At 34.8% G+C, this 5,632-nt stretch overlaps 1 pseudogene; it reads left to right on the top strand.

The window, feature by feature from the left end:
* The first annotated feature begins 2,195 nt into the window (after positions 1–2,195).
* LOC114279838 (G-type lectin S-receptor-like serine/threonine-protein kinase At4g27290) lies at positions 2,196–4,673 on the top strand (annotated as a pseudogene).
* Positions 4,674–5,632: the final 959 nt, after the last annotated feature.

The following is a 5,632-nucleotide window of genomic DNA, read 5'->3' as shown; positions in this document are numbered from 1 at the left end:
GAAATTTAGGAAACCCGTGACTCGTGCCAAAGGCCACTTGTCCGTGATCACCAAAGTGTTTCGACTCGGGAACTTAGGTACGAGAGGGGAAGGTCATGAATTGAGCACCCCACTCACCCGATCAAAGATCAGCCTCTACTAATCATGATGTGATTTTTATGTACAATACATGCTCTTGTTCCTATTTTTACGTTATATTTACTACGTGATGCACACAAGTATAAACTAATTCGCCCACTTCGAAACGTTTTGATTTCATGTTTGTTTTGAAAAAAGTGTTTTCTACTTGAAAAGGCAATCTCATATGTACATTAATCAAATCATCCTTAAATGAAAAAGCCTTCATCAACAGGCATTCGAACAGGCATATCAATTAAGCACTTAGGCCCCACTTGTTTTCAAAGATAGAATGGAGGGGATTCATAGTGAGGGAATTAGTAGTGAGGGATTAAGTAAAATTGTGTTTGTTTTGATGATAATTATTAGTGTAGGAATTTTTAAATTATTTTTATATAAAATAATAAAACAAATAAAAAAATATAAAAAATTAAACATTAATGTTTAAAAAAAATTTCTAATATGTAAAAAATAAAAAAAATTCTAATCCCCTCACTATTTTTCTAATACCACCTCCACCTCCTCCATCTCAATACCCCTTCCAACCTCCATCTTAATCCCCTTCTCTATCCTAATTCATTCCCCAACTCTACAAACTAACACAACACTAAATAACTCCACCTCCATCCTAATCCTCTCCCATCCATTACACCGCAAAACGAACGGGGCCTTAGCCTCATGGTAAACGTGCTTGACATGCAACACCAACATACACGCAATATGCTAAAGCAAAACCGCTCACCTAGTACTCCAAGACAAGCCAAAGAAAACAAACATAATTAGGAAAATGCATGGTCCTAAGCAATGCAACATGACCAATGCAATGCATACAACATACAACTATAGAATTCGGCTTCCTAACATGACATATGGATCAATTTCAAGGCATATGATAGCGCACATATTCAAGTAAGGAATTTGAAATTGACATTTGATTAGTATGATGAGCTGAATCCTTATGTATGCAAAAGTAGATATAAGTCATGGCAATGACGTGAAAGTGTAAAACATGATGCTACCATTATTAGAAGGTAAATAAAAGGGAGAAAGAAATGGGGGTTGAAAGACATACACAATATTACAATTTTACCCTCATACAAGAGGGTCTGAATGAATGTCTTAATTAAACTAACTATTACAACACCAAATAAATTAGCTACGCTAACTAATTATTACAAATTGAATGAATTTAATTAATTAATTACAACATGGAATTAATTAACTAAGTAACTAGCTATTATAAGTTCAAATAAATCTACTCATTAGCATTAATTTCACGAGTCATGGGAAGTAGAGAAGCGCGTATGCATGAATGAGAATATCCCCCCAAAACACCTCTATTTTGTTGTCAGAACTGTTCTGTTTTACTGTAAAACTCTGCTCTGTTCTGCCATGAAAATGGTACTGTTTGCATTAAATAAAGTGGCCGACAGGCCTTGAAAAGTGGTCGGCCGGATGGACAGGTGGCCGGTCGCCCATTGTTTTAGGGATCTGCCCTGCTGCAACAGAAAGGAAATAGAGCACAAACAGAGTGTTTGCAGGGAATGTTTGTCTTCTCTACCTCTCCCTATCATGAAACAGATCAAGGGAGGGGTAGACTTGATATAGCAAACTCGTTGTGTGATGACCAATGAACCGATGGGATAAAGTCTCAATAAATGGAAATAAAATACCAATGAAACCTTTTCCTTATCATGGAGTCACCTCTCTAGGGAAGTGGTAGACATTGTTTCTTGAATCATTAACATCACTAATGAGTATGTAATGACTCAAGACGCAATAGGTTCAATTAACGTCTGATTGAACCCGACTTGATTTTATTATCTTTCACCACTTTTAGTTCCTTTTTATTAGCCCTTTTTATTACCTTTCCATTCTTTAATCATTTGTCCAAAAATGAGAGTTATGTCCACTAATAAAAAGAAGTCTCAACCAAGAAGTTGTTCTTGGCATGAGAGAGATGTAATGCCTTGGTAATGAACCTCCGAAAAGATTAAACCATTAAGCATGGAAGGTCTCTTTCGCATGCCTTAAACAACACTCGTTTGAAATGACTCTCAAACAAAGAAAACCAGGAAATGAGAGGGTGCGGAGGTGAGTATTACAAGTGTGAGCACATGCATGAAAGGTATGAAATAAAAGCTATCAACTCAAATAGGTTGGTGTCTAAGGCCTAAACCAACAAACCTATGAGGACTATAACACTACAAGCATACTATGCAAAGCCTAAATTGAATAAACACACTAAAACAGCCCTCAAACTCACAAAAACGGTGCTGGAAATAAGTTGAAAAACCTAAAAAAAGTAAGCAAAAATGGGACGTGGTGGGTGGGATAGAATTATGTGGTTAATTTTCTACACTTTTCTTGCTAAATTCTGCTTGGTTAGTGTATCTAATTTAGATAGTTCTGGTTTATGAGATTTTCTACTATCTTTCAGTTTATGGGTTGGATACGTTTTTTCTTTTCTTTTTGAAAAAATTAATATACTTGTGTTCTGATCAGTTGATAATCTTCACCCATGGACATGACCTATTGGTGGACAAACTACATAAATTCTTATGTTTTTGTGCTGATTCTTTCTGTTTAATTTTTTTCATCATATATTTTCGCTGTCAATTGCACAACAAAACTTCACAAGCATTAATTTTTTGTTGTGTTTTACAATTAACTGAGGCAGGACTCAACATTCAAGCCAGTGATAAAGAAAACTCAGAATTACCCATCTTTGATATGGTCACCGTTAGCAGGGCAACTAACAGTTTTTGTTGCATAAATAAAATTGGAGAAGGTGGTTTTGGGTCTGTTTACAAGGTAAGTTTATTCCATTCCTACACTGGCTATTTCAGCTATTTCAGTGGACAAATGAAATTCTTGATAAGGAAAAGTATATTAAAAAAGAAGAAGAAGAAGAAGAAGAAGAAGCTGCTATAATCTTTTGCATAATGATCAAAATAAATCGTTATGTTGATTATTGTAGGGTGTGCTATCAACTGGAAAAGAGGTAGCTGGCAAACGACTCTCAACTAACTCCAAACAAGGTCTTAATGAATTCAAAAATGAAGTGATTTTGGTTGCCAAACTTCAACACCGTAATTTGGTTAGGCTTTTGGGATTTTGCATCCGTGGAGAAGAAAGAATGTTAGTTTACGAGTGCATGCCCAATGGAAGCTCGAATTCTTTCATTTTTGGTTTTTCCTCTCAACCTTCCTCATCTATATGTTGCTTCTTTGGAATTCATATTTGACCAAATAGAAAATTATGCTAATCAAAAAAGTTTACCTTGCTAAGTTGCTATAATATTATGAGAAATGGTGTATATATCACTGTTTTTTCCACCGTTCAATATCACTTGATATTCTTGCTCAATTTTTACTTAATAATATCATGATTCACGAGCTTCCAAGTTGGCTGTGAAGCAATGTGATAAAAAATGAGTGACATAATATGTCACTTTTGTAATGGATATATATATATATATATATATATATATATAATACTTGAGCGTCTAATAAATTAATAAAAACCTTGGGCCCCTTTATTCAATACAGGTCTAGAAAACCCAAGCAGATCACTCACATGGAGGAGACGCTTGGATATCATTGTTGGGATTGCTGAGGGGTTCTCTATCTACATCGAGATTCAAGATTGAGAATTATTCATAGAGATCTTAAAACGAGCAATGTGCTACTTGATTGTGAGATGAATTCTAAAATTTCAGATTTTGGACTAGCTAAGGCTTGTGGAGTAGATCAATCACCTGCAATAACGAAAAGGGTCATTGGAACATAGTAAGTGGCCAACACTCTTTTTCTTGTACAAGCTTAGCCTAGAAAAGTCACCAAATTTCCAAGTACATCTCTGGTGCTCATTCTGTACTAATTTCCAATTTCTTTGGTAATGGTATTCGTGGTTACATGTCACCGGAATATGCAATAAATAGCCTCTTTTCAATAAAATCTGATGTCTTTAGCTTCAGAGTCATTGTCTTGGAAATATTGAGCGGCAAAAAGGAATAGGCCATCATACAAACCACAATTTTAACCTCTTTGGACATGTAAGTTCTTGAACAAAGAATGTTTTCTTGTTTTACTTTCTTGCTTTTCAATGAGTTGCACAGCTTGCACAAAACATTTTCACAGATCACAAAATAGAAACAATGGGTGAGACTCCTATTTTTTCTCTTATGTGATCCTTTATGTGAAACAATTATGTGGAGGTATAAATATTTTATTTTCTAATAGTTCTTTCATCTTGATGTTCTATATTGAGCCAGTCAGGCATGGACACTTTGGATTGAAGAAAAGGCCTATGAGCTATTAGATCCATTGGTGGAGGGTTCATTTCCCATGTCAGAGATGTTAAGGTGCATACAGGTTGGTCTCTTATGTGTGCAAAAATGTCCTGAAGACAGGCCAACTATGTTATCTGTGCTCTTAATGTTGATTACTAAGGCTGTAGTGCTCTCCCAACCCAAGCAACTTGATTTTTATACACAGAGGAAGTCCAATGACACGACTTATCTGCTAACTCAAAGTAATTATAGCATCAATTAGATGACTATGACACAATTAGAGATTCGATAAATTTTTTGAAGAAATTTAGTGCATGTAAAAGTAAGATTGAGAGAAATCAAGATTTAAGCAATTAGAGTGTTCAAATGTATTGAACCCATTGCATTTTTAATAGATCTTGAAAGTGACTTTTCATGAATGCACATCCCTATATATATGTTCCTAATGTTTCAATTGACAGTTTTGAAACTTCCAACCAGTTGTTATTTATTAGTTGAGTAGAGATATATATTATTAAAAAATTCAGCTAGCGTCATCTAATGTCCATTGTTTCTAGATAGTGGATGTAGAAAATTTTTGCAACTCGCAAGTAAAAAGAAAAAGCATCAAGATAGCCATCAAAGACAAAGTGTTGGCTTAGTGGGTGAGGTGTTTCCTTACTAGGTGTGATGTCTAAGTTTGAATTTTATTTGTTGGATGACGCAACTTCCCTATTTGTATTTCTCTCCCATCAATTGGTGAGAAAACAATTATAGTCATCAACCATGCAAGTAAAAATCCATTATAACGATGATACAACGGCATCAATGCCAGGTGTATTACCAATTAATAATAAAACTATACATGCAATAGTGCAGCCCTACTATTTAAATATAATTACATGTTACAAGATAATTTTGTAACACTCACATATACAATATGGCAAATGCTAACAAGTGCTCCCTAGGCATTGTTTAAAATTGGAAAGTGTTTCTTGAAAATATGTGCAAATGTTAAAAAGTGTATTCTATTGATTTCAATAGAAATATATTGAATTTAGTAAAAAGTATCTTGTGTTCTTTAATTTTTGTTTCTCTTACTTGTGCCCTAGGGGCACTTGTTAGCAAGTCCCCTACAATGTTGTAACTGTAACAAAGTTTGGTCTTCAGTTATGAATTGGTGGGGGATTAATTGGACAATGCCTAGCTCGGTGGAACAGATTTTGCGTTGGTGGACCAGTT

This window comes from Camellia sinensis, chromosome 13, assembly GCF_055761805.1.
Source record: "Camellia sinensis isolate YWXY chromosome 13, ASM5576180v1, whole genome shotgun sequence".
NCBI classification, from domain to species: domain Eukaryota; kingdom Viridiplantae; phylum Streptophyta; class Magnoliopsida; order Ericales; family Theaceae; genus Camellia; species Camellia sinensis.
The sequence above is the reverse complement of the archived record's forward strand: the minus strand, read 5'-3'. Positions and strand labels throughout refer to the sequence as shown.